We start from the raw sequence: 16,378 nt of genomic DNA on the forward strand, positions 1-16,378 counted from the left end.
TTCGGGGAGCCCCCACCGGGATGGGGCATGGGCCTCTGTGCCGCCCCCTCTCGGGGTGCTTGTGTCTGCCCCCCTTGCACCAGCCCCATCCCTGATCCTTGCTGCATTCCCTGCAGTTGTGACCCGGGCAGGAGGCTGCCCATTGTGTTCAGTGCTGCTCTGCACACTGATTTTTTTGGGCTGACTGGAAAATGGTTCAAACGTGTGTTGGCGGGGCTGGGCGCGCGCTGCAGTGTCCAGCTGACATGTTCCTGCACTGTGCTCTTCCCAGGAAGAGCCTGGGAAATCCAACAGGATGTGTGTGGGGAAGGGGTGGGGTGGTGGGACCAGTCCTAGCTTCAGATCGCCCCTTATTTCACAGGGCAGGGATGCACTCATAGCGGGGGGTAGTGCCAGCGCTTCTAACGGGAACCAACAGCTGCTTTGGACAGTTCTGGAAGGTGTAGCAGTGTTCATCTAGCCTGGGGTTATGCTTGGTGAGGTGCCAAGTATGCTAGGTGTGAGGTAACTGCAGTGCCTGGCTGCACACACCTCCCAGCGCCAGGAAGTGTAGACATGTGTTCTTGGTCAGGGACCGAGATTAGTTCCATGCCTTCCTGGATAGGGCAGGGGGCATTTGGAAAGCCCCAAGAATAAACACGAATCACAAGAATCTATATCTTTACAGTAAAGCTATGATCTTTAGTTATTTCTTTCTGGGTGAGCTGCATTTCCTTACCACATTTAATTGTTGCTATGTTGTAGCTTTATGTCTTTACCCAATGCAAATGTATTACTTCTTAATTACGCTGATCTGTTATGCACATTCGTAAACTATGCACAATATTAAACTGTGTGCACATTGTGCGATGAGAAGTAACACTTCGCGGCAGATGAGAGAACTTGCCCTCACGTCATGCTTTCAAACCCAAATATTCCCCCTCAATAAAAAAAGCAATTCTCGGGGTGCCTCATGTGTATTCTTTATGACGGGTTCAGGTCCTCAAACCTTGTCTAGGAGGTACTTCGGCCTGTGTGTTGATTTCTCACTTTTTATCGCCCCCCCCACCCCCCTGGAGTTAAGCGCTCCGATCGGTGAGTCTTTGCGCCCTGCGTGCATGAAATTAAAGTTTTTTTGTTATTATAATTTTAAATTGGCAACGATGGTTGTAAAATCCTCACATCTGGCGAAGACATCAGAGCATACCATGAAAGTGAGGCGAGTTGGCACGTAGATGGCATGCTCCTTTGTATTTCCAGTGAACCCTGAGCAGTCTAAATTCACCAGTTCCTAGTAGCCTGCTCGCATGTCGCTTTAAAAAAATAATAATCAAAAATCGGATTTTCCTACTGTTTGCACGCACACTCACTCGTGTACCTCTGGCGCCTGTTTGTAGATTGACTTGTATTATGATAGGCACGAACCCGAGCTCCATAATGCATAACTTTGTTTGCAAAAGATCCTACCATTCTCTGGTACATACAGTTGAGGCGGTGCCACCTACCACCAATTCTGATGTCATCTAGAGGTTAGTAAGAAATCGGTTCCTGTAGCACCACCTTTTCTCTGGTCTTTCATATGTTTCAGCATGCCATCATTTGATATTAAGTTTTGGCCTAACATATTCGTGGTGGTGCTTAGCAAAACATAGGACAAAACTCCCAGTAGTAAGTGTATGGTTCTCCAAGCTGTTACCACTAGGAGATGCCAAGTGCTTGTTTGTGTTAATCATGACCGAGTTATAGCTCCGTGCTGTGGAAATGGGCATGTTAAAGAAGCAAAAATAGTAAAAACGTCCCTTACCCGCATTAATGCATGTTTTTACTGCTCAGCAGAATTTCTGACACCCATAAACGAAAGATGTAGTTGGGATGTATTGGATTTGCTAAACCTATTGTTTAAGGATATAACATTTAAAAAATAGTTTATTTATGATTTGGTATCATTTTTATAAGATGTTATTTATTGCTTGAGTTGGGAGACAAGTCATATAGATCTTTACCATGCTGCCATAAGGGTTTGACTCTTCTGACCCAAAATGTTTTCCAACTGCACATCCCTGGACAAGTGCACCAAAACTTTTATGCATCATATTTCTTTTTTGATCCACACCTTAAGGATTTGACTACATTGGAAATGAATGAACCTTGTGGCTCTCCGTACTCTCAGGCATTCCGCTGTCTACTAGTCAAACATTATCTGAAAGTATTATTTGCCGCATCAGAATTCGCTGAATTCTGTAGTACTGCACCAAACCTGCCGCCTCCACTGGGCCATGTTTGTGTGCTCTGCACTTTTGTGAAACCGCTCTGATGTCTCCTAGCTTCACGAGAACATACTTCTGGTTTGTTTATTATCAGCTCACTTGGTGGCAAGGTACTAGGTATGTGTTGGTGTCTTCATGGAAATTGCGATGAATCCCAAAACAAGACCGTACACCGCCTCTTTACTCCAGTTCACACTTGAACTGAGGTATGTCTCTCGGAAGAGAGGATGAAACATGGCTTTGTCTTTAGGGATGAGGCAGGGTCGGCTGGACATATCTGCCCATCAGTGGCACAAACTAAAACCTCGCACCAGAACTTGCAACAGGAACTTTACTAAGTCGTCAAATTCCCTTAGTCGTGCGCATCAGAGTGCAAGGCTTCCCTCAAAATGAAGTTGTATTGGTTATATCTTTGGTACAAAGGTGATATTCTTAACAGTACTCATTTATATTTAGCTCAAAAGGCTGAGAAACTCATATATTCCAACTCGTCTTAAGGCCAAGTGTCAGCGAAGTGCACCGGGCCTTCCAACCACTCGCCTCTTACAGTCCGCAATCATTTTTAATATATTAATTTCCCATTCGAATACATGTTGCTCGTTACATCTCATCTTTTACTGTTGTATTTACATGTTGACATGGTTTCTGGTATCCTGAGGGTCCATAAAAATTTATTTATCATTTACACCCTTAATTAAATTGAAATGGTTTTTAGCCAAATAGGCAGGGAAAGTTGACAGTAACAAATAGAATCTCTGCAAGTGGCTAAATGAATAAGAAATAGTAGCAATTTTCCCTTTTTTTCAGAGTTTTATATAGCGCACACTCGACCCAAAAGTATCTGAGCCTTTACATGAGCACCAGTTGCATTACAGATGACGAACACGTTCATTTTGTTAGGCACAGGGATATTAAGTGATTTGCCCAGAATCACAGGATGCTGTCCTTCCCTGCCGAGACTTGAACCCGGGTTCTCAGCTTTGAGGTTGACCGCCCTAACCGTTAGGCCACATCCTCTCGAAGAATGATGTAGCTCCCAAATGAAATTGTGATACCTGTGTTTGGCTAGCTGTCATTAACAGCTTGCGCTTCAAACCTCCCAGTAAATGGCGTAGTCTCCAGTATCTTGCTTTTGTGAATGTCAGGTCAAGATGGAGAATTGCGTTACCCGCCAGTGAAGTCAAAGATTGGTGGTTTCTCTTGGCTGTGGCTGGCAAAGGAGACTGCAAAATGCAGTTTCGTTGCTTGAGTGTCCACTGAAGACTCTTTCAGAGGGTTCTTTTGGCACCTTTAAGATGTACTTCTGGTGGTTCACCAGGCACGCCCTGACCTGGAACCCTCAAGGGAAAAGAGGAAGGCTAAGAAACGCATGCAGCTGGGGCCTGAAGGCTGACTGCAAATAGATTGGTTACACCTGGAGTCAGATTGAAAGAAATATCGAGGACAGAGGGGGCTCGAGATTCCTGGTTGATGACCTGGAGGGGTAGTAGGCATAAGCAAGTAAGTCTGTTGGTTCCATCCCATGCTTTCTGAGCTCCTGACCTTGATGACTAAATATCTTGACTGCGGTGCTCTGGGTTAATCCACTCATTCGTGATGTCTGGTGTTGTAGCAGAAAATGCTGTACCAGAGAGAAATGCCAGCAAATCTATTGCTATGGGTAATAGCAGCACCAGCAACCTGCAGAAAGTATTGTCTGCCTTGATTTATATTGTGAATTCACAAATTGTGGATGGCCAGCTGGCTAAACCACCAGTTGGTCAGATTCTGCTGTGCCAGGGCCTAGAACTGTGCCCATATCATACGGTTTTAGTTTATGTTGTGTTTATCTCTGTCTCCTCAGTTCAGCCACAGACGCACGTTCAAGGTGAAGGCGGTCGCCACCTCTCTGCTTCAAAGATGCTGTCCAGTGAGTTCCTCTTTAACCTGTAAAAGGCGCTCATTGTGGAAAGTTCTCTATAAGTAGATTGCTGGCATCTGCCTGCTCCTATTCTGTCTTTCCTGGCAAGTACTGCAGGGCTAGAGCTTTTCCGATGAAACCGGATGAACTGCTTTAGGCTTTCATAATTCTTCCTCCAGCATGGAGCTTTGGTACCTCAAAAACGATCAACTTGGAGTATGCCTAGGTTAATTTGTGGGTAGGGCTGTCCCTATAGGCCAGCATTTTAGCCCACAGTTAAAGGGCCATTTTTTGCCAATGTGTACCAACATGCCAGGACTTTTATGAGACACTCTGAACATTTGCCGGGTACGAAAAGTGCTCTTTTCTGGCGACCTTACAATAATTACGTTTTTCTGAGTATAACAGCAAAACCTCTGAAAGACTGGGTAAAAAAAAGCACACAGGAACCTTTTGTTAAAGGGATATTAAGATTCTTTACTAACATCACATACTAATATGTATCTTTAAAAAATAGCAAATCTCCGCTATAATTCGCCCCACAACCATATTACTCCATTAACACAACACAAACTCCCGCACAGAAACAACTTCATTGACGACCTCATTTATGACCAAAAATGTTGAAGTTCCAGTGACAGCCAAGAAGTGTCCTAATAGAGTTTCCATGAATGTGAAAGGCTGCCATTCCAATGAAAGCCTACAAATTGCTTCACCAAGACCATGCGGGAAAAAAGGGCTTCAGTTCCATTGATTGCTTATGATGAAGGCTCCCAGCTTTCTGTTTTTACAGATTTTTGCAGATAAATACAGACAGAAAACAATGTGTTTCCTGTCTGTATTAATTTTTAAAAGCAAAAAAATGCAGAAAATTGTGCTTTTTGTGAGTGACTTTCGACACTGTCCTTTATGAATTTTAAGCCAACGTCTGAGCTGAGTCAGCATGGGAAGCTAAAAAAACAAGATTGGATTTACTTAAATGTAGGCATATGTTAACATATATTTGTTTATATTGGTAATATTTACATGTGGGTGTAGTTTTCTGCTACATTGGCTGCTTAATTTGATAAATTGCAACAGGCTTTAAAGTATGGGTGCATTTTTATCAGTTAAATAAATGTGGCAACGCACCATGTTTAGACTCTATTTGTTATTACAGCACAAAATAAATACGGGAAAATACCAATAAGATGGGCAAAAAATAAATATGGATAAATAATGAATGAAATGTTGAAAAAATAAATACCATAAAACCGAGAGCCCTACATATAAAGGTCATCCACACTATGACTCGTGAACACAATGTCTACGGTTTCAATAACATAACCTGGATCTCCTCACCAACATTATATGGATACATAATCAGTTTATTCCCAAGCAGTATTCATTTAATATTTCACAGGTGTGCCTCCCTACTCCCAGTAAGTGCCCTTGTATCAGTGCTGTTAGTACATTTGATATTCTTTTATCACAAATGATCATCTGGCCTTTTATGTTATCTTAACAGAAATATCTAAAGCTGTCACAATGCCCTGTACACAGTATGTACAGCAGTGGGCAGAGATGGGCTAAAGGAAATGGTTAATGAGTAGGGTTTAATATACATTTTGCTATTTGGTTTTCGGACTTGAAGTGAGTTTCTGCGCCCGATGCCAGGTTTTTATAATTGGTACAAAATTATCTTGCACTCTTCTGAGCATCACCCCAGCATTTCCTGGAGAGGGGATATCTTCACCTTGCTGTTAAGTCAATGCCTGACTCCGAAGGCCACCAAATTATTTTACCGAATGGATTCTGCAGGCCCATCTTTGATCTACGAACACAGTAATGGCTGCTGGGGCAAATGTGATAGTCAATCAAATGCTGCGGTCTGAGCAAAGATTCAGCTTTTGCATCTGTAGCTACCTGCGGAGATATATCTATAAATATGTATATAATTTTTTTTATTTTTTTTGGGCTAATTTACACCAGCCAAAGAAAATTTTGTGGTGTCCATGAACAAAAGCTCCCTTTCTGATGGGAGAAAAACTTACGTTTTCGAGATTATGCCCCAGCATCTCAGCCCTTATCAATCGTCACTAAACTTTTTAAGAGCCAATGAAGATTTGTTTAAGGTATTGTCAAAGGGGGCCAAAGTTTCTACCAAAAACTAACTTTCTTTTCAATTAATTGATGTTCTCCCTCTGTATATTGTAGACTTATTTAGCTAAAAACTGCTATCCTCCATTTTTATTACATGTGCATTCTGATAACTGAAATGGCTTGTTTCAAGAAAATGATGTTGTTATGAGCTGGTAATAACTTTTTACAATTTAGTAGTGATGTTACCGCTTCATTTAGCCTTTGTTTCTAAGTGTTTGAGGGCTTCCCTTCTCCCTTCCATGCTGTGAGTCAGGAGGGGCTCCGTGTCGATTTACAGCAATGTAAACTATAGTTGTAAAAGGCTCCGCAGACCAGTGCCTGCCCACTCCCCTCTGCACCCCCCCACCCCCGCAACCCCACTGCTTCACACATACCAGAAGGTGCAAACTGACCAGCAGAGCGGCAATGGCATGCCTGTTCTCACATGCATTTGGGGAGTCCTGGCAAACCCGCACCCACTTCTGAGGTTTGTGGACTTCTTGTAGCCATTGCCAACCTGACAAAAATCCAAAGGCTGTGAGTTATCCGAATGGAAGGAAGTGGGGCAAACATTATATTGTTTGTTATGTTATCAGTTTTTTTTTATAGTACGTGTATCACCCCTGAGGGTATCCAGGAACTTGAGGCTGACCCCGGTGGGCTTGAAAGAGCGAAGTCCTCAGCTTCTTCCGGAAGTTAAGGAGAGAGGAGGAGGCTCTGATGTGTTGCGGAAGGCTGTTCCAATCTTTAGGAGCAGTGTATTGTAAGGTGCAGCCCCCTGCTCTGCTTTTGTGTATGCCTCGGGTGTGTGCTAGTGAGAGACCTTCAGAGTGGAAGTGTCTGAAAAGTTGGTGGAAATAAATGCATTTATTCAGGTAAATAGGACCATTGTTGCGGATTGCTTTGTAGGTGCAGATGAGGAGTTTGAAGTGTGCGATCTTGTGTATCTGGAACAAGTGGAGTTCACTAAAGCTTGGTATTATATGGGCTTGGCGTGGGAGGTTGAGGACTAGTCTGCCTGCTACATTCTAGTGGTCTGAAGTCTTCTTGTGAGCTGGTTGTTTATCCCTGCGTACAGGGTGTTCCCATACTCTAGCCTACTGGTGATGAAGGCTTAGATGATCTTTTTCCTGATGTTGTCTGGTAGAGGCTTGAAGATTTTCTTCAGCATCCTTAGGGTGTTGAAGCAGGACGAGGCACCGGCTTTGACTTAGACAGCCACGTGCAGGTTGTTTGCAGTAATGATTCTGAGGTTTTGTGCTAGTGAGCTAGGAGTTGGGGTGTGTATCAGGTTTGTGGGCCACCAGCTGACCATGACCTGGCGTCTTTCCCGAAAACCATCACCTCGATATTGTACGTGTTCAGTTTAAGGCCATTCGATTTCATCCAGGTGGCCACTTTGTTCATGCATGCAGTGAACTTGTTCCTGGTGTTTGGTGTTTTGTCAGAAAAGGGCAGTATCAGTTGCGTGTTGTCGGTGTATGTGAGGATGTTTATGTTGGGAGTCCGGATGCTGCTGTCCAGTGGAGTCATGTAGATGCTAAAGAGCATCAGGCTGAGCGAGGAGCCCTTAGGCATCCGCAGATGAGTTCCTGTGTTTCAGAGGAGTCAGGCATGTTGATGGTTTGGATTCTTACACTGAGGAAGGTGCAGATCTACTCATGAACATGTTCTTGGAAGCCTGCTTCATGGAGTTGTCTGATCAGGATGGAATGGGCGACAGTGTTGATGGCTGCTGCTAGGCCTTGGAGGATGAGGGCTGTGGTTTCCCCCTGTCGAGTATCATCTGGATGTTGTCAGTTGCTGCTGTGAGAGTGATTTCCGTGCTTCGGTTGGGTTAAATCTTGATTGTGTGGCGTCGAGAAGCTGGTGGTTGGTGAGGTAGATGGAGGGGCGCTTGTTGATTGCTTTTTCCAAGAACTTGGTTGGGTGAGGAAGGAGGGATATCGTTCACTAGTAAGCGAGTTAGGTCAGGTCGGCCAGGGGCTTCTTTAGGAGGACGTTGATGGTTGCATTTTTCCATGGTTCCAGGAAAATTGGTGTACTGATGGAGTTGCTGAGGCTGGTAGTGAAATCCTTGCTAACGGGGATTACTCCTTTGTCGAAGGTGTGATGGGGAGAGAGTTCTGCCGGGGCCTTGGAGTGAATGGTCTTCATGCTTGCTGTGCAGATGGTGTCCCGCTTTGTGATTCTTTTGTCTTTGTTTCTCACTGGGAAACTTCTGGTGAGAGTCAGGGAGTTTGGTAGCAGGGTGAAATTGCTGTACATGGATGTGATCGTGCTGCAAAGGAAGTCTGAAAGGTCATTACACAGATCCTGCCTTGGGCTGATGTTACTGAGGCAGCTCTGGGTGTGGTGAAATCCTTGATGATTGCAAAGAGTTCTTTGCTGCTGTTAGAGCTAGTATTTATTCGTCCAGCTAGGGCCTTCCACTTAGTTTCTTGGATTAGTTGGTGGTACCTTCTCTTGGCTGCTTTGAAAGTGTCTTTTTCCACTTCTCCACGGCTTGATCTCCGTTCCATTTTACAGTGTTGCTTGGTCATCCTGAGGTCTTCTGTTTACCCGTCAAATATAAAGATTACCCCGGCACTCTAATCCGTTCAATATTATTTCATAGATAGTTCACAAATCAATTTCGAAAAATAGAAAGCAATTTTTAACTTGTTCAATTTAATAACGATATGGAACATGCAAGTTTAGCAGTATATTAGAAAGCAAAGAATTTCAATAACATTATATTTCACAGATAGAGGGCACAAATCAATAATCCTCCTGTAGGGCGTTGGACCTGCAGCCGACACGTGTTTCGTTACAAAATAACTTTTTCAAGGCTTAAATGAGTATTGAGTATGACTCGGAAGTATTCCATACGTGTTCAAGGTCTTCTAATTAAAAGATGACTATTTGCTATTAGTCTGTTTTATATCGCTTGCCCGGAATGGAAGTGGCCGCACACACTTTCAGTGGATCCAATAATTGTCTTCAGAGGCTAAGATGGCTTGCGTCTTATCGCATCATATGACAACACAAATTTCTGTACTTTAGTTTTAATAGATGAAGACATAGGGCTATGATATGCCCCTGTCCGTGCCAAGTTCTGCCGTTTGTAGGGACCGCCCTGAGTAGGTCGATTATATTTGACATTTACACCGGGTTCTTATAGGACCACAGTGAATTGACACCTTAGGTAGTGGGGTGTAGGCTTTTAACCTTGAGGGGCACCAATACTATAATGTTCATATTGAATGCATACAAAGAGTGATGTGCTACCAAAGAGACCACAGCTACCGTTTGTAAATATTGTCTTCTGTGTACCCGCTGGCTTTTGTTGTAGACTTTGCTATGTGGCTTTGTTTCTTGGTGGGCGAGGGTGTCCACACAGCCGGCAATAACATGTGGTGACGTTTTTGATGTTGCATGCTAGGATACCTGGGGGTTCCAGTTTGGTCTCGTGTTGGGAGGATGTTCAGTCTGTCTCTGCTAGGTTGTTCCAGTGTTGTCGCACTGGGCCCGCTGTGGTTGTTCTTGTGTGTTGATGGATGTTGATTGTAAAACTGACTATGGTATAGTCTATCCAGATGACAGGTCTTGGTGTGTTGATCGTGATGTTGTTGAAGGATGGGAAGTCGAGAGCTAAGACGTGTCCGGCAGCGTGGGTGGGCTCCGTTAACATTGCGCAATAGGGTAGTCTAAAGTTTACGAGGCTGTCAAGGATTGCAGCTGATTTGGGGTCCTTCTGGTCTTCTAGCTGGAAACTGAGGTCTCCTAGTAGGATAAATTGCTCTGGAGTTGAGGGCTAGTGGGGTGATAAAGCCCGTAATGTTGCTGGCAAGGTTTGCTCAGGAGTCTCGGGGGAGGGGTCAGGCAGTAGACCATGGTTCCACCCAGGGTGAAATTGGGTGTGATTTATATTTTAAAGTTGTGGTGTTCCATGTAGTTTGTCCAGTCTTCTGTTGAGGCAGTGCAGTTGACGGTGTGTTTGTAAATTATGGCAGTTCCTCCTCTTGGCATTTTCAGGCGTCTTGCCTAGAGATCTTGTATCAAGCTGGGATGGCAGCAGCGATGTCCGGCGTTGAAGCTGTGGTCAGCCTTGTTTCCATGAGGAAGAGGAGGTCTGGGAGGCGCCATCCAGCAGGTTCCAGATCACTTTGTCGTCTCTGCTGAGCGAGCGGGTGTTAAGGAGCATGCACGATGTTGGGGTGTGAGGGTTGTGAGTGTTTGTTGGTAGGTGTTCAAGTGGGGTTGGGTGTTGGGAGTATGTTCTTGGTAAATGGTGGAGTTGCTGGAGCAATACTGCAGGTGAAGTGGCAGAAGGACCCAGTGAACGCTCCCTCAGTGTTTTGATGTGTGGCACGCCAGCAGATGGCGGTGTGACGTCTGGGGTTCAGAGTACAGAGGAGAGCAGCGGGGTAGTGGTGGGTCGGAGGAGGATCAGGGTTTCAGGTGCGGTTCGGACATGGACGGGATGGTACCTATTGCCCTCCAGCCAACTTGGACAGGTTTGGAAGTAAATCCCTTTTAGGTTAGGTGCATTGATTCATTTGTGCAATAATAAGTGAGCGGAATCCAAAGGTGTATTTAGGAGCCTAACACCAGGCTGGCAAGTCTCCATTCAACACCCTACCTCTTCCTCTTGTCCCCCTACACTTTTTCTATCTGCTAATGTAAAAAAAAGAAACCCCCATTTCCCAAAAATTAGAGCTGGTTCCCACTGCTTGCAACCACCTGCATATTTCGGTCACTGGTGGGTGCGCTGTTCTCAGGTCGACTGACAGAAGCATTGCATCCAATCCTTTTTGCTTTTTTTACGTTCTGTAACTTTTCTTGCTCTTGTAGACAGAAAAACAAAACTACAAGTCTCAGAATACGAATACAGCCACCAGACCGGGTAGACCTCTCATGCATAGGACAAGTTAAAACACTGTTAGAGCTGGAAACACCCCCTTATTCTATAAAATGTTATACCCCCTACTGTACATTTAATATTATATTGCAGGTCACCTTGGAGTCCTGTGACCACATAGAGCCACGGCTTCCAGCATCTACGTGGCACACAACTCCTTGGCAAGTTGCAGCATCCTTGTAATGCACGTATTATGCACGTATCATGGCACATTCATCCTTAAAGCTCTTATGCTGCAGTACCCCATAGGGCTCAGTCTGTGCTATATTAACAAATACAAATGTGAATTGGCCCCACTCTTCTAGTTTTCATAACCACCTTTAATGTTTTCCGGACAGGTGAGGATAAGCTTTCTAAACAAAGCCCTGGCTTGTCTTCCCCTGTGTCTGCAGTTTGCTTTACCAGGGGGCTGTGATTTCCAGCGAGGGAGTGGGAGTGTGCCTCTACATAGCAGCCACACCAAACATGCTTTACCAGATGTACTGATGTGTGAAAGCTGCCTGCTAGTTTTTTTCCCCATAGCAACGATATATTCTGCCTGCTTCTGGTGTTGTGTACACAGTTGCACTATTTGCGTGTGGATTTTGCAACAAATGTGGCATAATCATTATAATCAACTGAAGGATGAAACCATTGGCAATGATCCCTCTTAAATGGACATTGGCGCCCAGTTATTTGGAGAGAATGCAAACTGATGCTATGTGCTTGGGAGTAGGGAGTATGAAGAAATGTTGTCTGCAAAGTTTGGAACAGTCTAGGACAGTTGTTTGTAGGCTAAAGATGAGCAGGTGTTGTTTTATGGAAATAATTATTTTTACAGACTGTTGAAAAATCAAGTAGATCCGAGGCTCAATGAGTGGCATGTGCGCAAAGAATAAATAACACAGGTAGTTTGGGTCGAAATACAAGATTTGTTTTTTTTTGTTTTGAGATTAGTGTAAAATTGCTTTTCAGTCAATTGGTGTATTTGAGGGACTTTTCCTAGTCTTTTACCAAATCCACTGAAAGGGGACTCAGCTTCTCAGACTTGTACCAAATAGAAACTCTATTCTACTTCTTCAAATACAGGATCATAGAGGTTGGCTTCCTGGCATCCTCCTCTTCTGCCTCAATGACCTCTACTGTTTAGGTACTACTTCTGCTTGAACCAGGTTATCCATTTTTTTCCTGGATGGAGCGTTGGACCCCATCTTACAGGTCCTAAAGTCTCACTCTAGAATCCGGAGGTAAAGTTTCCAAGATGTTGCCATGATCCAGCAATGTCCAAGAGTCAAACATATCAAGAGTAAAAGGATAATGAATGTGTATTGTATGCTCAGTGGCTTAATTGTGACATTGTTGTAACATTACAAAGGTACTGAGTGCTTTGATTAATCTATCAAGAGGTCGCCTAGTGCATCCATTTCCCCTCCTTTGGGTGAATTTTTATAGCATATTTTTATTCCTCATTGCAAATAGGACCTAGGCTGTTAAATTCCAGGTGTGTGTGTGTGTGTTTATTTTTGCCAGACCAAATCTGCACACAACCAAAGATAGTTGTACAAGGATTCAAAGTGGTGATTAGGGGTAGAGGCCAGAACAGAATTTCTACAACTTCACAGTTCAGCAGCTTTTCATGTAGCCACTTTGTCTCCCTGATCTGGAGAGCTGCCCTTCATCCCTGCAAAGTGGCTACCTCATGGAAAAGAGCCTGTGATCCGTTTTGTAGACAAATGCAATGCAATTACCCAATACATATTGTAATTGCATTATTATAGTGCTTACTACCCCTGACGAGGCGCTGAAGTGCTTTTTCTGCAAGTAGCACGCTATTTCGGAACCCATAAAGGATTAGTGTTGAGTTAGTATAGTGAAAATACGAAAGTAAATTTGAGTGGTGGATATGTTAGTTATTTTGGATAGAGAAGGGTAGTGAAGGGATAGAAGAAGGAAAAAAGTTTTGCCTTTATATGGCGCTTGCTACCCTTCATGGGGTGTTGAAGCGCTTTTTTGGCCAGTAGCACGCTACTTCGGAACCCATAAAGGATTAGTGTTGAGTTAGTATAGTGAAAATACGAAAATAATTTGAGTGGTGGATATGTTAGTCAGTTATTTGGATTGAGAAGGATAGTGGAGGGATAGAGAAGGGAAAAAGGTTTTCACTTGTATAGCGCTTGCTACCCCATACAAGGTGTTGAAGTGCTTTTATGGCGAGTAACCCGCTTCTCCGCAACCCCTAAAGGATTAGTGGTGAATTAGTATTGTAAAATATGAAATTAATTTGAGTGGTGGGCATGTTAGCCTGTTATTTGGATTGAAAATGATAGTGGAGGGCTAGAAGGGAAGTAATCTGTTTTTTTAAAGTTTTGTTTTGTTTTGTTTTGGAGCTCATAGCACTAGGAGGAGGTTTTGGGATGAGTAAAAGGGAGGTAGATGGGGTGAGTAAAAGGTAGGCGGAGGGGGAAGAGTCAGAGGTAGAGTTTAGAAAGGGAAACAAAATAGTAAAAGAGGTATGAGATGATGCAAGGAGGGGTGAAGTAGAGAAGAGTCTCGAAAGGGTTATTTTGGGGATCACAGTAGTGGTATGGGGTTTGGGATGAATGGGAGACTGGAGCTAATGGATATATTGATAGAGGTATAGGGTGAGAAATATTGTTCAGGTCCCAAGAACCTGTTTACTCCCTCTGGTTAAGGGCTGACCGCACTCAACCAAAATAGCCATTCCTAGCTTTTCTTTAACAAAGAAGTTTTCCCCTCTAACATCCAGAATTGGTCTGTTCCTGCTAGCTTTTTCTTCATTTAAAAGTCTATTGAGATGAATCCTCTTTGTTCGGGGACTGGCATTTTCTTTTGCCAAGGGAGCAGGGAGATGAGATTTAACTGAAGGATTAATGTATGTGTTTCGTGGCCTTGCAGGCTACCACATGGGCTGATTGTAACGTTTCAACCGTTGATGAGCTGCTCTTGCAATCCTTAGCGTTCGCAATAAAATGTTGCTTTTGACCACTTTTCAAGGAGTCGTGGCACATTCTCCCACCTTGAGGTGGTGCTGTTCAAGGCCAGACCTGTAATACTTCCTCTCCAAAAGAGAATTAAGGAGTACTGACTGCAAAGCCCTCACAGGTGTGTGTAGACATGCAAAGATGGTACTGGATCTTAGGGGGCTAGTAAGACCCCTGTCATAAGGGATCCCACTCAACCATCACTAGTGCTCAGAGGTGCGTTAGAGCTGTGTGGGCTTCATCAGTCGGCAGCTCAACCAGTCTCTTCTGTATCTGAGCCTCTTCATTTAATGGGAGATGGGACATTGATAATGGAATCCCCAGTGAGAGGTGTACAAATGGAGTAGTGTCTTACTGGAATGACAAAAACAAATTTAGTCCGTCCTCTAAAAAAAATTAAAAAAAATTACGTCTTCCTGGATTGTCCTTGCAAAATTGAGGGACCTCCCCAAATTGTATAGTGGTACTATGAATGGTCATGACAATGGAAAAAATCAGAATAACGCACTCCTGGGGTGTGAAAGTACAGTAATGAATGCAGTAATAGGGTTGGTGGTGCAATTGGGTAGGTCCTCCTGAGTATGAGAATTATAAATAGACTTCATCGCACTCTCTTATCCAAGAGAGTGTCTCCCTCTTGCACTCTATGGATAGTTAAATCATTCTTTCTTTGGTAAAAATCACTTGAATCATGTTGGTGTATTTGTTCTTACTTCTTTATTTTAATCCTGTTGATGGTCATCCAGTGGTCCTGTTGTGTCGTGCACTGGCTGAAGGTGGAGGGCCCTGAGCCCAGATCCTGCCCCGGAAGGGGAGCCCCTGGTTATCTCTCTGCATGATAAACCGAGCAGATTGAATCGCAGCATTTGCTGCTCATTTCCCACTGATATCAGAAGACCCAACAGGATCAGCCTTTCCACTCTCCTTTGTCTGAATTGTCCAGGAAGAAAACTCCATAAATAAAGCGGGAGACAACGTTTGACTTTGACTCTAGATAGATCTTTAAATTCAAAACCCAGGTTTCTATCTTAAATAGGGGCAGGAGGCTATCGGCTGGCTAACACTGAAGGTCAGCGTGGAGTTTACTGTCCTTAGCCTGGTATACAAGTGACTGTGGTCTACACCTGACTGCCTGGCCCAGAAAGATGGCTTGGTATCCGTTTCATGCACAATCGTTGTCTGCTATGCTTGTGCGCCTTGTGTTATTTTCATATAATGCTGTTTTGAAACGAAATAGGCACAAGTGTGACATGCATCGTGTAACGCTTGTGCCTATTTCAGATGATGCCTTCCTTGTGTGTGAACAGGCTGTGGTCAACTCATGGAAGGGCAATGTACATTCGAAAAGAGCTTATGCTCTCGGTGTGTATATATACGGCGGGGCAGGCAGTTAGTGGTATAAGTTGGCTTTTCTTACTTGCTTTGTCCATGCCGTCTTGTGAATAAATGTTAAGTTTATGACAGAACCTTCTTTCGCCTAGAGTCTTCCTTCTTTTCATGTACTCTACCACTTTTGGTACACTGGCAACAAGCGCGCACAGATTGACGCGAGAAAATAATTTCTGTCTGTGACTGCATTTGTTCATTATCAGCAGCTGTTATTGGTTCAAGTGTTTTGGTGTCAACTATTTGGTACTGGATACTTTTGGCTGGCAAATTGGAATCTATATTTCGCAGCTATTGGAACAACAATTGGAGTGCTTAGGACATTGTGGCACTGCTATTGGTGCAAGGACAATGCTGGGCATCCCCGATTGGTGGCTTGTTCCTGTGGATGCAACGCTCAGTTTTAGGATGCCGCCGGCATCTACGGGGAGCTTAACAATGCTGTGTATCCTGATTGATGGCTTGTTTCTGTTGATGTTAGGTCGCTGCCAGGACCTACGGGGAGTGTAAGGACACCACAGTTACCTACAGAGAGTGCTTTCCTTCCGCGACACTTATGTAAGGCTCCAGCTTAACACGGCAGGCGTTTCTCGTTCTTTGTGAGAAATCTTACAAGGACGAGTAAATAGTGGTTACATTTGGTTGTCCACTGTTACCTCTATTGGCTATTCAAGCGTGTCTCTCTACAGTGATGCACACGCCTCCTGTATAATTGACCACAGTGACTACTTTTATTATTTTTAGACTTACAATGTGTAAATTTGTGGCACTGCTTTGCTTATTTACAAGGAAGTGTTGCTGTTTTTATTTACAAACAGGACTGTGTATGAAATAGTGTCTT

At 43.9% G+C, this 16,378-nt stretch overlaps 1 protein-coding gene across 5 annotated transcripts in view; it reads left to right on the forward strand.

Moving 5' to 3' along the window:
- PTK2 (protein tyrosine kinase 2) overlaps positions 1-16,378 on the forward strand; it is an 858,662-nt gene that overhangs the window by 254 nt on the left and 842,030 nt on the right. The gene's annotated exons all lie outside the window — the stretch shown is intronic.

This window comes from Lissotriton helveticus, chromosome 4_1 (genome assembly GCF_964261635.1).
Source record: "Lissotriton helveticus chromosome 4_1, aLisHel1.1, whole genome shotgun sequence".
NCBI lineage: Eukaryota > Metazoa > Chordata > Amphibia > Caudata > Salamandridae > Lissotriton > Lissotriton helveticus.